Source organism: Zalophus californianus, chromosome 6 (assembly GCF_009762305.2).
Source record: "Zalophus californianus isolate mZalCal1 chromosome 6, mZalCal1.pri.v2, whole genome shotgun sequence".
NCBI lineage: Eukaryota > Metazoa > Chordata > Mammalia > Carnivora > Otariidae > Zalophus > Zalophus californianus.
This window is the reverse complement of record NC_045600.1, coordinates 21393128-21409275: the sequence shown is the minus strand read 5'-3', so window position 1 is coordinate 21409275 and position 16148 is coordinate 21393128. Positions and strand designations below refer to the sequence as shown.

The window sequence follows — 16148 nt, the reverse complement described above, 5'->3', positions numbered from 1 at the left end:
GCTCATAATATGTTATAATTGTATTTCTTTGGTGTTGGTTATGAACTCTCTTCTTTCATTCATGATTTTATTTATTTGGGTTATTTCTCTTTTCTTTTTGATAAGTCTGGCCAGGGGTTTATTAATCCTATTAATTCTTCCAGAGAACGAGCTCCTACTTTAGTGGATCTGTTCTACTGTTCTTTTGGTTTCTATTTCATTGATTTCTGCTCTGATCCTTATTATTTCTCTTCTCTTGCTGGATTTAGGCTTTATTTGCTGTTCTTCCTCCAGCTCCTTTAGGTGTAGGGTTAGGTTGTGTATTTGAGCCCTTGTTTCTTTTTTAAAAAAAATTTTTATTGTTATGTTAATCACCATACATTACATCATTAGTTTTTGATGTAGTGTTCCATGATTCATTGTTTGTGCATAAAACCCAGCGCTCCATGCAGGACGTGCCCTCTTTAATACCCATCACCAGGCTAACCAATCCTCCCACCCCCCTCCCTCTAGAATCCTCAGTTTGTTGTTCAGAGTCCATCGTCTCTCATGGTTCATCTCCCCCTCCGATTTCCGCCCTTTGTTCTTCCCCTCCTGCTATCTTCTTTTTTTTTCTTAACATATATTGCATTATTTGTTTCAGAGGTATAGATCTGTGATTCAACTGTCTTGCACAATTCACAGTGCTCACCATAGCACATACCCTCTCCAATGTCCATCACCCAGCCACCCCATCCCTTCCACCCACCCCCACTCCAGCAACCCTCAGTTTGTTTCCTGAGATTAAGAATTCCTCATATCAGTGAGGTTGTATGATACATGTCTTTCTCTGATTGACTTATTTCGCTCAGCATAACACCCTCCAGTTCTATCCACGTCATTGTAAATGGCAAGATCTCATTCCTTTTGATGGCCGCATAATATTCCATTGTGTATATATACCACTTCTTCTTTATCCATTCATCTGTCGATGGACATCTTGGCTCTTTCCACAGTTTGGCTATTGTGGACATTGCTGCTATAAACATCGGGGTGCACGTACCCCTTCGGATACCTACATTTGTATCTTTGGGGTAAATACCCAGTAGCGCAATTGCTGGATCGTATGGTAGCTCTATTTTCAACTGTTTGAGGAACCTCCATACTGTTTTCCAGAGTGGCTGCACCAGCTTGCATTCCCACCAACAGTGTAGGAGGGTTCCCCTTTATCCGCACCCCTCCCAACATCTGTCGTTTCCTGACTTGTAAATTTTAGCCATTCTGACTGGTGTGAGGTGGTATCTCATTGAGGTTTTGATTTGGTTTTCCCTGATGCCGAGCGATGTTGAGCACCTTTTCATGTGTCTGTTGGCCATTTGGATGTCTTCCTTGGCAAAATGTCTGTTCATGTCTTCTGCCCATTTCTTGATTAGATTATTTGTTCTTTGGGTGTTGAGTTTGATAAGTTCTGTATAGATTTTGGATACTAGCCCTTTATCTGATATGTCATTTGCAAATATCTTCTCCCATTCTGTCAGTTGTCTTTTGGTTTTGTGGACTGTTTCTTTTGCCATGCAAAAGCTTTTTATTTTGATGAAGTCCCAATAGTTCATTTTTGCCCTTGCTTCCTTTGCCTTTGGCGATATTTCTAGGAAGAAGTTGCTGCAGCTGAGGTTGAAGAGGTTGCTGCCTGTGTTCTCCTTTAGGATTTTGATGGACTCCTATCTCACATTTAGGTCTTTCAACCATTTTGAGTCTATTTTTGTGTGTGGTGTAAGGAAATGGTCCCGTTTCGTTCTTCTGCATGTGGCTGCCCAATTTTCCCAACACCATTTGTTGAAGAGACTGTCTTTTTTCCATTGGACATCCTTCCTGCTTTGTCAAAGATTAGTTCACTGTAGAGTTGAGGGTCTATTTCTGGGCTTTCTATTCTTCTCCATTGATCTATGTGTCTGTTTTTGTGCCAGTACCATACTGTCTTGATGATGACAGCTTTATAATAGAACTGGAAGTCCAGAATTGTGATGCCTCCAGCTTTGCTTTTCTTTTTCAATATTCCTCTGGCTATTCGGGGTCTTTTCCGGTTCCATACAAATTTTAGGATTATTTGTTCTATTTATTTGAAAAAAGTGGATGATATTTTGATGGGGATTGCTTTGAATGTGTAGATTGCTGTAGGTAGCATTGACATCTTCACAATGTTTGTTCTTCCAATCCATGAGTATGGAAGTTTTTCCATTTCTTTGTGTCTTCCTCAATTTCTTTCATGAGTATTTTATAGTTTTCTGAGTACAGATCCTTTGCCTCTTTGGTTAGATTTATTCCTAGGTATCGTATGGTTTTGGGTGCAATTGTAAATGGGATCGACTCCTTAATTTCTCTTTCTTCCTTCTTGTTGTTGGTGTATAGGAATGCCACTGATTTCTGTGCACTGATTTTATATCCTGCCACCTTACTGAATTCCTGTATGAGTTCTAGTAGTTTTGGGGTGGAGTCTTTTGGGTTTTCCACATAAAGTATCATGTCATCTGCAAAGAGTGAGTTTGACTTCTTCTTTGTCGATTTGGATGCCTTTTATTTCTTTTTGTTGTCTGATTGCTGTGGCTGGACTTCTAATACTCTGTTGAATAGCAGTGGTGATAGTGGACATCCCTGCCACGTTCCTGACCTTAGGGGGAAAGCTCTCAGTTTTTCCCCATTGAGAATGATATTCGCTGTAGGTTTTTCATAGATGGCTTTTATGGAGGCCTTTCTTGCTTCTTGAGAAAGGCTTGAATTGCTATATACTTCCCTCTTAGGACCGCCTTTGATGCATCCCAAAGATGTTTTAACAGTTGTGTTTTCATTTTCATTTGTTTCCATAATTTTTTTTAATTCTTCTTTAATTTCCTGGTTGATCCATTCATTCTTTAGTAGAATGCTCTTTAGCCTCCATGTATTTGAGCTCTTTCCAAACTTCCTCTTGTGATTAAGTTCAAGTTTCAAAGCATTGTGATCCAAAAATACGCAGGGAATGATCCCAGTCTTTTGGTACTGGTTGAGACCTGACCTGATCTATTTTGGAGAATGTTCCATGTGCACTCGAGAAGAATGTATATTCTGTTGCTTTGGGATGGAAAGCTCTGAATATATCTGTGAAGTCCATCTGGTAGAAAATCTGGTGAAACCAGAACATTCCACTCCTGCTTTGGAGAAGGGCTATTATACAACATGCGGTCAGCTGAAGATGGATTGGCAGAGAGGTGTCTATACGTAAGTTTCGAGTCATTTTTGCTTGTGCAGAATGATCTAGATCTTCCCAAGACTGAATGGGCAGTCCTGTGGCTTTCTTCCTTTTCCATATTCCCAAGAAGGCTACATGAAGTTCAACTCTTGATGAGCCACTTACAAAAGCAATTCCTTAGGAGCCAACGTGACAGGTGGATCAGATTTCCCTGTGAGAAACAAAACTGGCCACCCATAGCAAAATATCATAAATGGACAAGTCTTTCTTTCCTTTTCCTTCTGATTATGTACAATGTCTCCTTTCAAGACTCTTATCCCCACCATACTTATTCCTTCACAAGTCTAAACCTTGAGGTTATATGAAAGAGACTGATATCAAGAAAAGAAAATTCAATTCAGAAATGAAGAAAACTGGAAGGTATGCAATACACCCCAGAGCACCTCAACAGTCCCTGCTATAGTATAATTCATTGTACTGCTACAGTCCAAAGATAAATATTGGCAGCTTAGAGGAGTTCATTTTTTTCCCCTCTGGTGGTTAAAGGGCACCAAAGAAATACTGGGCAAGAGGAGTTTGCTGGGAGAGTTAGAAATAAAAAATTAACCAATTTTCATCCCTGTGATAATTCAATGCCAGTAGAAGGCAAGTACTGAAGAAGAGAAAGAACAACTTTCATGCTAAAAAACAAAAATTCCTCTAATCATTATGTCACCATCTCTTATTAAGAATCCAAGGAATCCCAGAAATAAAAAATTAGTTTCAGAAGACCTCTGAGGTACTTTAAAGCCTTAAAAAATTACAGTAATAATAAATTAGCCATTGCTCTCCAGAGGCTTACAGAGCAGCAGAAGCATGGAAATCAGATTCAAAAAGTTATGTACAGATTATAAGCTTCCGGAGCTGCTCAGCCTTCTCTAAAGCTTAGTTGAATCTCCAAATATCTTTAAAAAGACATACAATGTAATGCAGACGGAGTGGATCTTTTGTTTAGAGGTAGTGTGAAAGCAGTGGCAGCAGCTGGTCTTCATCCTTTTCAAACTCGGGTTACATTAATAAGTACATTAAGACAATACATAAAAGAAATAATACAGCAAAGGGGGAAAAAAGCCCAAACTGACAAATACCTCAAGGAGTGACTAAGTTCTCTTGCAGCCTTTGACTTGGATCTCCCTCTCAGTTTTTCTGTGAAGCGGTGTAAGATAGAACATTTTTCTCATAGATGCTAAACCATGGCATCAAGTGGACAAAATGGTTATCAAGGGACTGTAAAAATCTAACCCCAAGGAATCCAGGACACATAAGGGTAATTCAGAGGTATACTTCTGATTTGGGACAAATTCTAGACTAAAATGATTGTCATGGGTAAATGTTATAATAGATGAAACTAAGTCCAGTTTTATTTTTTTAAATGCTCTACTGCCTTCAGCTAATCATCTCTGATAGCTCAAGCAGAAGGTCATCTTCATCTTTCCCAGGATCCAAGTCGATCTCAGCCTCTAATTTGCCTCCTGAAATCTCCCATATTAGTTTCTCAAAATCACCCTACACAGAAAGCAGCGGATTTCTTGTTGAGGTGGAGCTGAGTCGGCGAATTTTCACAGCCATCTGGGATGAAGAAGGGCTAGATACTTCCAGTGGGGAGGAATCTGAAGAGCACTGAGTTGGAGGCAGCACAAGATGGTCTCTGGCTATTTCCACCTCAGGCATATTGACTGACTTGTCCTCAGAAAGGAGTGGGATAACCGCCACAGCCACTTTTTGGTGGGACTTCCCTGCAAGATGCCGCTGGAGCTGAGTGACTTCACAGCTGCAGTGACAGCAAGGTGGACCTCCACTGCCTTGGCGTTTGGAGGCCAGTTTGGGGGATGAGACAACTTTAACCACAGATGGCTTCACATTGACTTTGGGTTTAGCTTTACCCCTTTTTTCCAAGGTCTGTGTTGCACATCTCACATTCAGTATTGAGTCCCCAGTGCCTGAGGTTTCTACCTCTGCCTTTTGGGACGACTTTGTGGGAAGCCGCTCTGTCAGGTGCCGTGTGATGCCCACCCAGTAGTGAGCACCAGCTTCTCTGCTATCTGAGTATTGCAAGAGTCTACATCTCCCCAAAGGGGTGTCAAAATTGATTTTTCCTTCTGTGAGGTTTCCCTCTCCAGCTGTTTCAGCATGTGCTTCTCTCTCATGGTCTCACGTCTCTTGACTTGAATTTTAGTGATGCCAACTCCTGTGGTCTTTACTGAAGCCTCTTTAGCCTCTGTTCTAGGAACACTGCTCTGGGAAGCAACTTCACTTACTTCTTGAAGTTTCTTCTCTTCTTTTATACCTGTTTTTTGTTTGTTTGTTTTGTTTTGTTTGTTTGTTTTGATTCAGAGGAGCTGCCTTGCCCCTGGGGGGGTGGCCTCAAGCTGAGCCTGGGAGCTGGGGCTGTTCTCAGAGCTCTGCTGTGCTCACGGTGCCGTCTCCTGTTTAATTTCCTCCAGCATCTTGATGTGCACCTCCTGCATAGACTTTGTTCCACCTGTGGGCTCCTCTGATTGTCCTTTGCTGGTAACTAACTATAGGAGGCAAAACCACTGTTTTTTTAATTTCACTATTGGTCTTTAGCTTGATGCAAGTTACATCCTTTTTGGTTTTTTGTCTCTCTGCTTCCTGCTGCCGATATTTCTTTCCAGCCAGGACCTCAGAGAAGGTTTTGATTCAGATGGTGGAGGGGCTTCTTGTTCCTAAAGTAGAATCCTCAACTTTTGGAGGTCCTTCTGTCTTGAGTTTAGGTTGCAATTCTCCACATTTCTGACTAGCTTTTTCAAGAAGAATTTCTTCTAATGTCTTCACATGGATCTCACCAACTTTAGTGACTCTCTGCTGACTCCTCAATGTTTGGAGCAGCTGACATGCCTAATCTCCCCTTCAGAGACTTGGAAACGTGAGCTTTCTTTGGTGCTTTATCAGCGTTAGTAGTTTCTGTAGCGTCTACTTTCTTCCCTAACCTCTGTGCAAGGCTACACTTTAATGGAGGATTGCTGTCCTCACCTACTGAAAATTTTCATTTTCTCAGTCTCTCAGTGAGACTCAGTATTACCAAGGGTTCTTCTCCGTGTTTGCTGGAATTATTGTCCTCACTACAGTCCGGACATTCTCTTTTTCAGGACCTGGAACGGGCTGAGGTTGGAGTAAAAGATGAAACTCGAGAAGAACCTTCACCTTGCTTCTTGGATTTTTCCTTCATTTTCTTTGACTTAATTTCCTCAAGAGTTTTTATTCAAAAATTCAAACATTCACCTTGCTTCAAATTGACCCCAGGTTTTTGGACAGAGGCTGTCCGTAATCCATTATGAACTTCAGGAGGCGGTTACGGGATGGGTGTTTTGGTTTCATCACCTTCCTCAGAAAACTGATCATCATCATCTTCATCATCATCTGCAGCATTGATTACAACTGGTAGATGGGTGGGGCTAGGAACATTTCTAAACTGTCTACTTGCATAACATTTCGCAGCTGAGGGGAGGGATTAGACTGGACAGACAATTTGTTCTGTTGAACTGTGAGCTGGTTAGCCTTCACTTCCTCTTCTGGTGACTCAGGCACAGTGGACAACACAGTGTTGTTTGGAGGTAGGAAAAGGCCATCAACATAATGAGAGCACAGTTTAGTTTCTGACATCCCACTGGCTGATTTTCCCAGTAACAAGGAATCTCACTACATTTTTGGTCAATCTCCATGTGCCGAAACCTGCACACCTGTTGAAAACAGTGCCCTTCTTGCCATACTGTGCAAACAGTTTCATTTCCTAGTGTAACCTCACAGTGACAGAAGGGACAGCTGTCACCTTTGGTACATGTAGAATAGGAAAAACATAAAAATAAAAAAAGCAGTATTCTCCTTGATTAGGCAGGCTGGATAGATCCTCAGATCAGAAGTGGCTTCTTGTAAACAAGTCACTGCTTCCTGAAGGCGAGGACCAGCTCCAAGTCCTCTTGAAATGGGTTTAATCTTCCAAAAGACAACTCAATCACAGAAATCGTCTTTAAAATGCAATCTTTAGCTGGTTGCTCTCAACAGGAACCTCTGTGTCTTCCCTGAGTTCCAATCTATTACGCCTTTTACTCACACTTAATACGAGTCAACTTTCCAGGAAATTTTTGGGAAGGGGATATCCTCAAATCCTAAAAAGCATCGCTATCACTAGTCCCACTGCCTCCTTCTCAAGATCCAGAATCAAAGCCTGCAAGATGTCAACAACATGGGCCTTCCCCCAAGAATCCGCACCAATTATGGGAGTGTAGGGGGTGTTCCTCAAGACAGTGTCATCAGTCTGAACTGCTGACACTGTCCCCAACTCCTGCTTGCTGCCACGTCTTCCTTCTTTCTTTGCCGCTGCCACCTGCCCTCCTCACAGCAGCAACACCCTAATGAATACATGTTTTAATCCATAGGGCAACAGCTAAAATAATTGTAAAAGAATAGATAACTAACAAGCTAATAGTAGTGAGGAATAGAATAATAAAAATTAATCACTACAAAGGGCGCACAGGTGGCTCAGTTAGTCAGTTAAATATCTGACTTTGGCTCAAGTCATGATCTCAGGGTCCTGGGATCGAGCCCTGCCTCGAGCCCTGTCTTGGGCTCTGCACTCAGTGGGTCATCTACTTTCCCACTGCTGCTCCCCCTGCTTGTGCTCTCTGTCTCTGTCTCTCTTTCTCTCAAATAAATAAAATCTAAAAAAAATTACTACAAAAAGGGCAAGAAATCAGAAGTAAAGAAGAACTTCTAAAACAAATAGTAGATTTAACACCAGATAATCAGTATTTACATTAATTGCATTAAATGTAAAAGGATTTAATATTCCAATTACAATACAAAGATTTCCAGGTAGGTTAATAATAATAAAAAAATTCAGCTGTATGCTTCTTACAAGGGACATACTTTAAACACAATGATATAGAAAGACTGAAAGTGTAAGGATAAAAATGTTAACATGCAAACAATAACCAAGAGAAAATAGGTATAAATATACCACTGTATATTAACCCTGAAGTCTTACTGTATATAAAAGTGGAAATTTTATTATGATAAAAAGGATTACTACAGAGAGATACAATGATTCTAAATTTTAATATGTGTAGGAGAACTTCAAACCATGTAAAGGAGAAATTGACAGAACTGAAAAAATAAAATAGATACCCACCATCATAGTGGGGATTTGTTTCAATAGAGCTTTATCCGATAGAACATGCATACAAGAGAAGTAAAAATACTGATAAGAAATTAATAAGGTTTGAACAACATAATTTGCAAACTTAACCCTATTGACTTATATAAAATATTGTATCCAACAATTGCAGAGTACATATTCTTTTCAAGGACACATGGAACATTTGTCAAAATTAACCATATGTAGGGCCATGAAAGCAAGTCTCAATAGCTTACAAAAAATTAAAATCAAGTTCTCTGACTAGTAAACAATGCACTTCTAAATAACCATGAGTCAAAGAAGAAATCACAATAGGCACTAGAAAATAATTTTAGCTAAATGACAATAAAAAATATGACAAATCAAAACCCATGAGATGCAGTTAAAGTCACACTCAGAAGAAAATGCATAGCTTTAAAAAGACAGAGATTATTTTCTCTGCCCCTTTCTCCAAAAAAAAAAACAAAGAAACTAATTTGTAACAAAACTCTATATACACCCTGCAGCTCTTAAAAGCAACTGTTTTGTTATTATTATGGCCTTTTCTTCATAAAGTCTCTAGTTGTTAACATTTCTCTTAGAAATATCAACTTTCTCCCTCTGAGCAAAGGAGTTAATTTCATAGAGCAAAGAAAACTACTAAATACAAAAACCAAAAAGAGGATGAGTTTGGAAGTGGGTTTTTAAAAGGATGTTTCTCTTATGTATATGAGGTATTCAGTCTAATATCTTAGAAAATAAGAGAATAACACATCTTGCATTCTCCAGATTTGCCTAATATATATCCTACATTATTATCTGCAAATGGTTTTAGTTGGCACAAAGGGTAAGTAAAGACTTTTGGACTCCTGCCACACAAATGCTTAATACCTTTATTTTGTAATCACTTATTAAGCAATGACTATAAACAAAGCATTATGCTACTTGCATGAGAGAAACAGAGCTGAGAAATCCCTCTCCTTCCCTCAAAGAATTGAGATAGTTGGAAAGCATGAGACCAAATATCAATATAGAATGATTTATCTCATCTACTCATCTACTGTCAGCCCAATGTCCCTGGCACTCCCAGCAGAGAATTAAGCCCTCTGATTTTTGTTTTTATTTTATTTATTCACTTGACAGAGAGAGAGAGAGAGACAGCGAGAGAGGGAACACAGGCAGGGGGAGTGGGAGAGAGAGAAACAGGCTTCCCGCTCAGCAGGGAGCCCAACATGGGACTCGATCCCAGGACCCCGGGATCATGACCTGAGCGGAAGGCAGACACTTAACGACTGAGCCACCCAGGCGCCCGCCCTCTGATTTATTTATGAAGCAGGGCCCCTCACCAGGTTGGATTTGCTACAAGCATAGATACTGAACTAAGGTGTGCCGATGGCCAATGTCATCGTATATTGCTAGCACTTACTGAAAAGCCTCAGTGAGAACATTAGCGGTTAAAGAACATAATGTTACTCTGTTGCATGGATGTTCTTCCTCAGAGGCCTTCCCTCTCTCCCTGTCCCTTTTTCATCGGTGTGATTGGTAAATTGGCTGAGTTAAGGATATGGAAGGACTCTGGGCTCATCACCCCCACTTCTAACCATCCCTTCACTGCTTTTTCAACCTTCTCCTGCTAATGCACTATATGTTTCCTATGAGCCGGCTTCCCAGTTCTTGCTTAGATTGTGCTGATAGGAATTGCGATGGTAGAAAATATGCGCTAAAATTGTTGGTGACCTAGAGCTGGCATTCCAAAGATAAAAAGCTACCTATTCAGTCAATTAATACAGTTACATTTAACACGGTGCTGAAACTGTGGTCATTATATCTTACAGCTAGACACAGGATTCAAAATAGTAGATCATTCTATTCTTCTTCCCTTGACCTCTGGGATTCCACACTCCTGGTCATCCTCTACCATCTTGGTTGGTCTTTCTCATTCTCCTTTGCTAGTCCATGCTCCTTCCTCACTTTTAAACATTGGGGTTCCATATGACCCAGGCCTGTGTCTTCTTTTCTTCTTACTCTACAGTTCTCCCCCCTGTGACCTTATCTAACTATTCTCAAGTTTACATACCTAGTCCAGGTCTCTCTTTTTAGCATTGGGCCATTTACCTGTCGGTCTCCTTGATGTCTTTTCTGAGATGTCTCACATATATCTCACTATTTAAATGCCCCAAACTGAAATCAGCCTCTCCCTCTGATCTACCACTCCTCCACTATTTGCTGAGCTGGTACATGGCACATCCATTTATCATACTGCATATTCCAGATACCTGAAGGGTATCACTGTACCTTCTTTCCTTATCACGCCCTTCTAATCCTTCACCATGTCCTGTTGATTCTACTATGCTAATATACAAAGAATGTACCCTCTTCTTCACTGCCATGACCTACACACAAGCTGTCATAATTTCTGGGAATTATCACATGGAAATGGAAAAGGGCTTAGCTGAGCTTTTTTTTGTCCTTTTAAGATTTATTTATTTATTTATTTTATTTGAGAGAGAGCAGGGGGTAGGGGCAAAGGGAGAGGGAGAAAGAAACTTAAGCAGACTCTGCACTGAGCATAGAGCCCGATGCGAGGCTCACTCTCACGACCCTGAGATCAGACCTGAGCTGAAACAAGAGTTGGTTACTTAACCAGCTGTGCCACCCAGGCGCCCCTAAGCCTAGCTTTCTAACAATCACCTTCAAAGGGCCAGGCATAGAAGCACGGTTACCTTAGACCCTCTATATTGATCCAGACACCAACTAAAAAACAACCGGTGATCCCAGTGGATGCCACATGAAGCAGAAGAAAAGCCCCATTTACCACTGCCTGAAATCCTAATCCACACAATCATGAGCTCTGTAATAAAATGGTTGTTATTTTAGCCACTTAGTTTGGGGTGATTTGTTATACAACAACAGCTCTCCAAAAGAGGTAGCAATTACATATCAGTTAACAATGGCTAAAAGACATTGAGGATTTATAAGAGAAAATTACAAGAATGGCAGGTTTCTTTATAAGTTATTGAGAGTCCTAAGTGGAAATAAATCAGTTCTCCTGGGTTTTAAACTTCAGCTGGGATACAGTCTGTCCCCCCCAAATATACTTTTTTTTCCCCTGAAGATTCATTTATTCATTTGAGAGAGAGAAAAAGGGAGAGAGAATCTCAAGCAGACTCCGCACTGAGCACGAAGCCTGATGCAGGACTTGATCTCACAACCCTGAGATCACAACCTGAGCTGAAACCAAGAGTCAGACGCTCAACTAACTGTGCCATCCAGGTGCCCCCCAAATGTACATTTGTTAAAGACTTACACCTGTAAAATGATGAAACACTGACTACTTCCATCTTCTATTTCATGTTTTCTATAAAGAAGCCAATAGCACATGGATTGTTGCCATTGTTACTCTTACTAATAGCAGCTACCAATTACTGAATCCCTTTTATGGGCAAGCACTCTGCTAAAAGGGCTTCACATACCCTATCCCACTTAATCTCACTAAGCCTCAGTTTCCACTATATAAAATGAAGATGGTAATACATACCTCACAGGGCTCTTGCCCAAATTTACTCAGCTAAGAATTTTCAGAGTCAGAATTTGAAACCAAGAATGCCTCCAAAACTAATGCAAAACCATAATATCTCTTCAATTAAAAACAGAAATAAAGGAAGTGCTACCTTCAAAGGATGTTTTTACTTTTATGTGGATTTTTTGAAAATCACAAGTAAATAAAAATTCTGTAACGGGGTAGATAAAAAGTGTGATTTATGGCAGATAGTGTGATAAGATTTAATATTCACTGCTTCATTAAATTGATTCAAGTGGATTTATTGGGGGTTTCAAGAGTACCAGTTTTAGTCATGATCATTAGATAATCATGCAATTAGCTGTATGCCTCTTCCAGGCAATTTGGAAAATCATTTTTATAATGTCCTTTTTCAAGTGGAAAATCTACTGGTAAACTTACATTTTCATCAATCTGCTTTAAAAATCTGAAGATAAAAACTTTTTTTGAATTAACATCTATTATTTTTTTAATTCCTCAATAAATTAAAAGATGCATCAACATCATGAATATCACCACTCAGTTATAGATTATTTTTCCCTTAGTTATGGAACATTAGTGGTGAAATACTTCATTGATAATGACTAAAGTAGAATAATTAAGATTTCTCTCATTGAAAAGTCTTAATAATTTGGGAATAATTTCTTCTGTGAATTTATAGATTATGGCAGAGAAGTTACTACTAGTCTAAAAATCAGGACTTTAGAGGCTAAGAACCTAGTATATACCAAGAGGTTTGTCAGACTTTATACTTTTTCTTTAAAGATTTTATTTATTTATTTGATAGAGCGAGAGGGCACAAGCAGGGGGAACAGGAGAGGGAGAAGGAGAAGCAGGCTCACCGCCAAGCAGGGAGCCCAATGCGGGGCTCGATCCCAGGACCCTGGGATCATGACCTGAGCCGAAGGCAGACGCTCAACCAACTGAGCCACCCAGGCGCCCCAGACTTTATACTTTTTGACCTAGTAATTCCACTTCAATAAATTTTCCCCAAGAAAATAGAGGAGTGAGAGGTCACCTAAAAGCCCTTTGTCTCATCATTAATTTATAATAGCAATAACTAGTAAACTATTGAAATGCTCAGCTAGAAGGGTCTAATATGAAACACTAAGCAACCATTAGAAATCTGTTGTCACAGACCATTTAATCCCAGAGGAAATACTTTTGACATAATGCTGTTTTAAAAACACAAAACATACTTAAAGACAGAAAAAAACCTGATTTTCTTTATATCATGGAATAATGAGAGGTTTCACATCTTTTGATGTGAATGTGTTTAAAACTTTTTCAATGTATAGGTATTATCTTTATAGTCAGGTGAAATAAACTTTTTAAAAAATTAAGGCTTCCTTCAATATACATCAATCTTAATATTAATACTTGATGTAAATTAATACTACATGGGTGACTTATTATGTGATAAAAAACCTTTAAAATTAATGTACTTAATTCTTAGTCCCAGTTTTCACCTCAGTACTGTGCAGCATTTAAGGTATTTAAGGTAACAAAATTATGGCTTTGCCAATACAAACATAGCTTCTTTTTAAAGTAGTTAATTAAATAGTTATTACTTCTCTCTGCCTCCCAGAGCACACGGTAAAGTTGCACATAATAAATGTCCAATAATTATTCCTTTAGTTTTAACCAGTCTCTCCCTGCTCTCCCCCCTAGAGTGAGCCGACCTAGTCAAAGACAGAGTGGCCTGCCTCCTATTTTTTTTCTTAACTAATGGTACTTAAAAGCAGACTAGAAAAAATTAAAAATCAAATTGAAGTAAGTTGAAAAGAAGCTGGGGGATGGCCAAGATCTAGGTTTTGGGCTCTTATTCACATTCGGTTTCTTATTTTACACAATGTAGTCTTACACATTATTGCATTTGTATTTCTTAAAATTCCAACTATGCCAACTGGGGCAGCTTCTCTTCTCTTCAGATATCTTATTCCAGTTCAGGATCCTTGCCTGTGCAAGCCTCCAACCTTCTCATGTCCTTTGGCCCCATCTTACTTTGCAGGTAAAAAGCCAAGTCAGTTTCATTCTTGCCCTCAATTTGTTACCCAGCTTGGCATCCTTTCTCCTCATGAACTGGAGGCATTGAGGGTGTAGGTAAATATCTCTAAGGCTAAGGATCATAGTCAAATGCCATGATCTAATGCCAGTTGAATAGTTAAGAGAGAAAAGGGGGCACAGGACAATGGAAGGGGAAAAAAGTTGGAAAGTTCCTTAATAGTAGAAGGATCTAAGCCTTCGTTTCTCTTCCCTTTGCCTCTCTCTCCCTGACCTGGGGGCTCTCTCCTGTCACTTTGCTGATTTCCCAAACTATGTGGGGTGCAGGCTGGTATGCTAAGTACCCACCACAATACCAGCTGAATTGAACAAGCCAATTTCTCTGTTCTTTGCTCTTACTAAGAATGGACAAATGGGGGCACCTGGGTGGCACAGTCGGTTAAGCACTGGACTCTTGGTTTCAGCTCAGGTTGTGATCTCAGGGTCATGAGATCAAGCCCCCACCCCCCCACTACCACCTCCGTTGTCATCTGTGCTCAGTGTGGAGTCTGCTTAAGATTCTCTTCTCCTTCTGCCCTTCCCACCGGCACTCGCTTGCTCTCTGTCTCTCTCAAATAAGTAAACAGATCTTAAAAAAAAAAAAAAAAGGAATGGATAAATGTTTCCCCGAAAAAGAAAAAGCCCAGAATCTCGTCATAGGATTAAATGAACCTAATGTATGCTAAATTATTGATCTGCTGGTTTGTGAAAACACTGCACACTTGGTATCACTGTTACATTTGTCATTGAAATGTCCATTTTATTTGAAATCCAATGAAGGGAAATTAAGCAATAAGGAGTATTTAAATTTCTTTTTAGTTCTGGTGGATGATCTCCTTTAAACACCATTAAAAAATAATAAGTAAAACAGTATTTGGAGTTAGAAGTCCTAGGTTAAGGCCCAGGGTTGCCTCTGTGTAACAGGAGATTGTCACTTACTCTTGCTAAATGTGTCTTCGTTGTTTTGTCTGCAAAATAAAGAGGATTATTACCTGCTATACTTAAGTAAGTTCTCCCAACCCCTCATGGGTAGAGCCATCCTGAGTGATAAGTATAACCAGATCCTGATTACCCTGTAATCTCCAAGGCTGGGCTTTTCTAATCAATAAGCTTCAAGATCCTCAAGTATTTCCCTGACACAGCTAAATAGCCCCACTCCATAGAAGAGCATACTTGAAGATAGAAGGGACTATCTGGCACTTTATATATTTTTTAAAATTTTTATATAGAATATATATTCCTTTGTGTTTTTTTTAAATTGGAATTTTTTATGCCTTTTATTTCATTTTTTTTTTTAAATTTTAAACAAGATAAAATAGGGGCACCTGGGTGGCTCATGGTTTCGGCTTGGGGAATGATTTCAGGGTCCTGGGTTTGAGCCCCGGCAAGGTGGGCAGGTGACTGTTGGGCTCCTTTCTCAGCTCAGAGAGGAGTCTGCTTCTCTTCCTCTTTTTTCTGCCCCTTCCCTTGCTCACGGGTGCATGCGCGCTCTCTCTAAAATAAATAAATATATCTTAAAAAAAATAAGATAAAATAAAAAGTGAAAAGTACACATTCCTAGCTTCCAAACCTACCTACCAGAGACAACCACAATGAACACTATGTTCTGTATTTTAAGAATTTTATCGATGCTTAATTTTATCGATGCTTGGGTAGTCTAGTAACTGTCAGAAATACACAAAAATACAACTCTGTAACAGCCCTAAGGGAACTGAAGGTTATTTCTCACTCGTGGGACAGTCCTGGGTAGAGGGGTAGGCGGGCGGGCAGGTCGGTGCTCGTCCATGCAGTCGCTCAGGGACCCCGGCTGCGGATCCAGGGGCCCTGCCATCCTCACCTCTTATTCATACTCACTCTGGGGGACAGCTCTATGCTAACCCGCCATGCTGGAATTATATACATGTTTTCTTTCTCTCAGTGTCCCCAGTGTCCTGGCAACATAGCTGGCCTCCTGCACTCTTGGGCTGTAATGGCTTAACTCAAAATTGTGCGATTCAAATTCACCCTCCCACACAGGCTTGGAACTTACTCAAATTTGGACCCCTCTTTCACCCTTTTCCTCCCTTCAGAGGTTTGTGAGTGCTACTCCTCTCTGCTTTCCGTCATTGAAAAGGTTATCCCAGCTGCATTCACTTCTGACATCTGTCTCCATTTAGCTAAGGTAGCGGTTCATGCCCCCTCCCTTTCTGTAC

The 16148-nt window shown here is 40.0% G+C and overlaps 1 protein-coding gene and 1 long non-coding RNA gene across 5 annotated transcripts in view; one reads left to right on the top strand and one right to left on the bottom strand.

Moving 5' to 3' along the window:
- Positions 1-16148, top strand: part of TSHR (thyroid stimulating hormone receptor) — a 165195-nt gene that overhangs the window by 102604 nt on the left and 46443 nt on the right. The gene's annotated exons all lie outside the window — the stretch shown is intronic.
- The window catches only part of LOC113908541, an 88840-nt gene that overhangs the window by 72131 nt on the left and 561 nt on the right, over positions 1-16148 (bottom strand). The window lies entirely within an intron of this gene.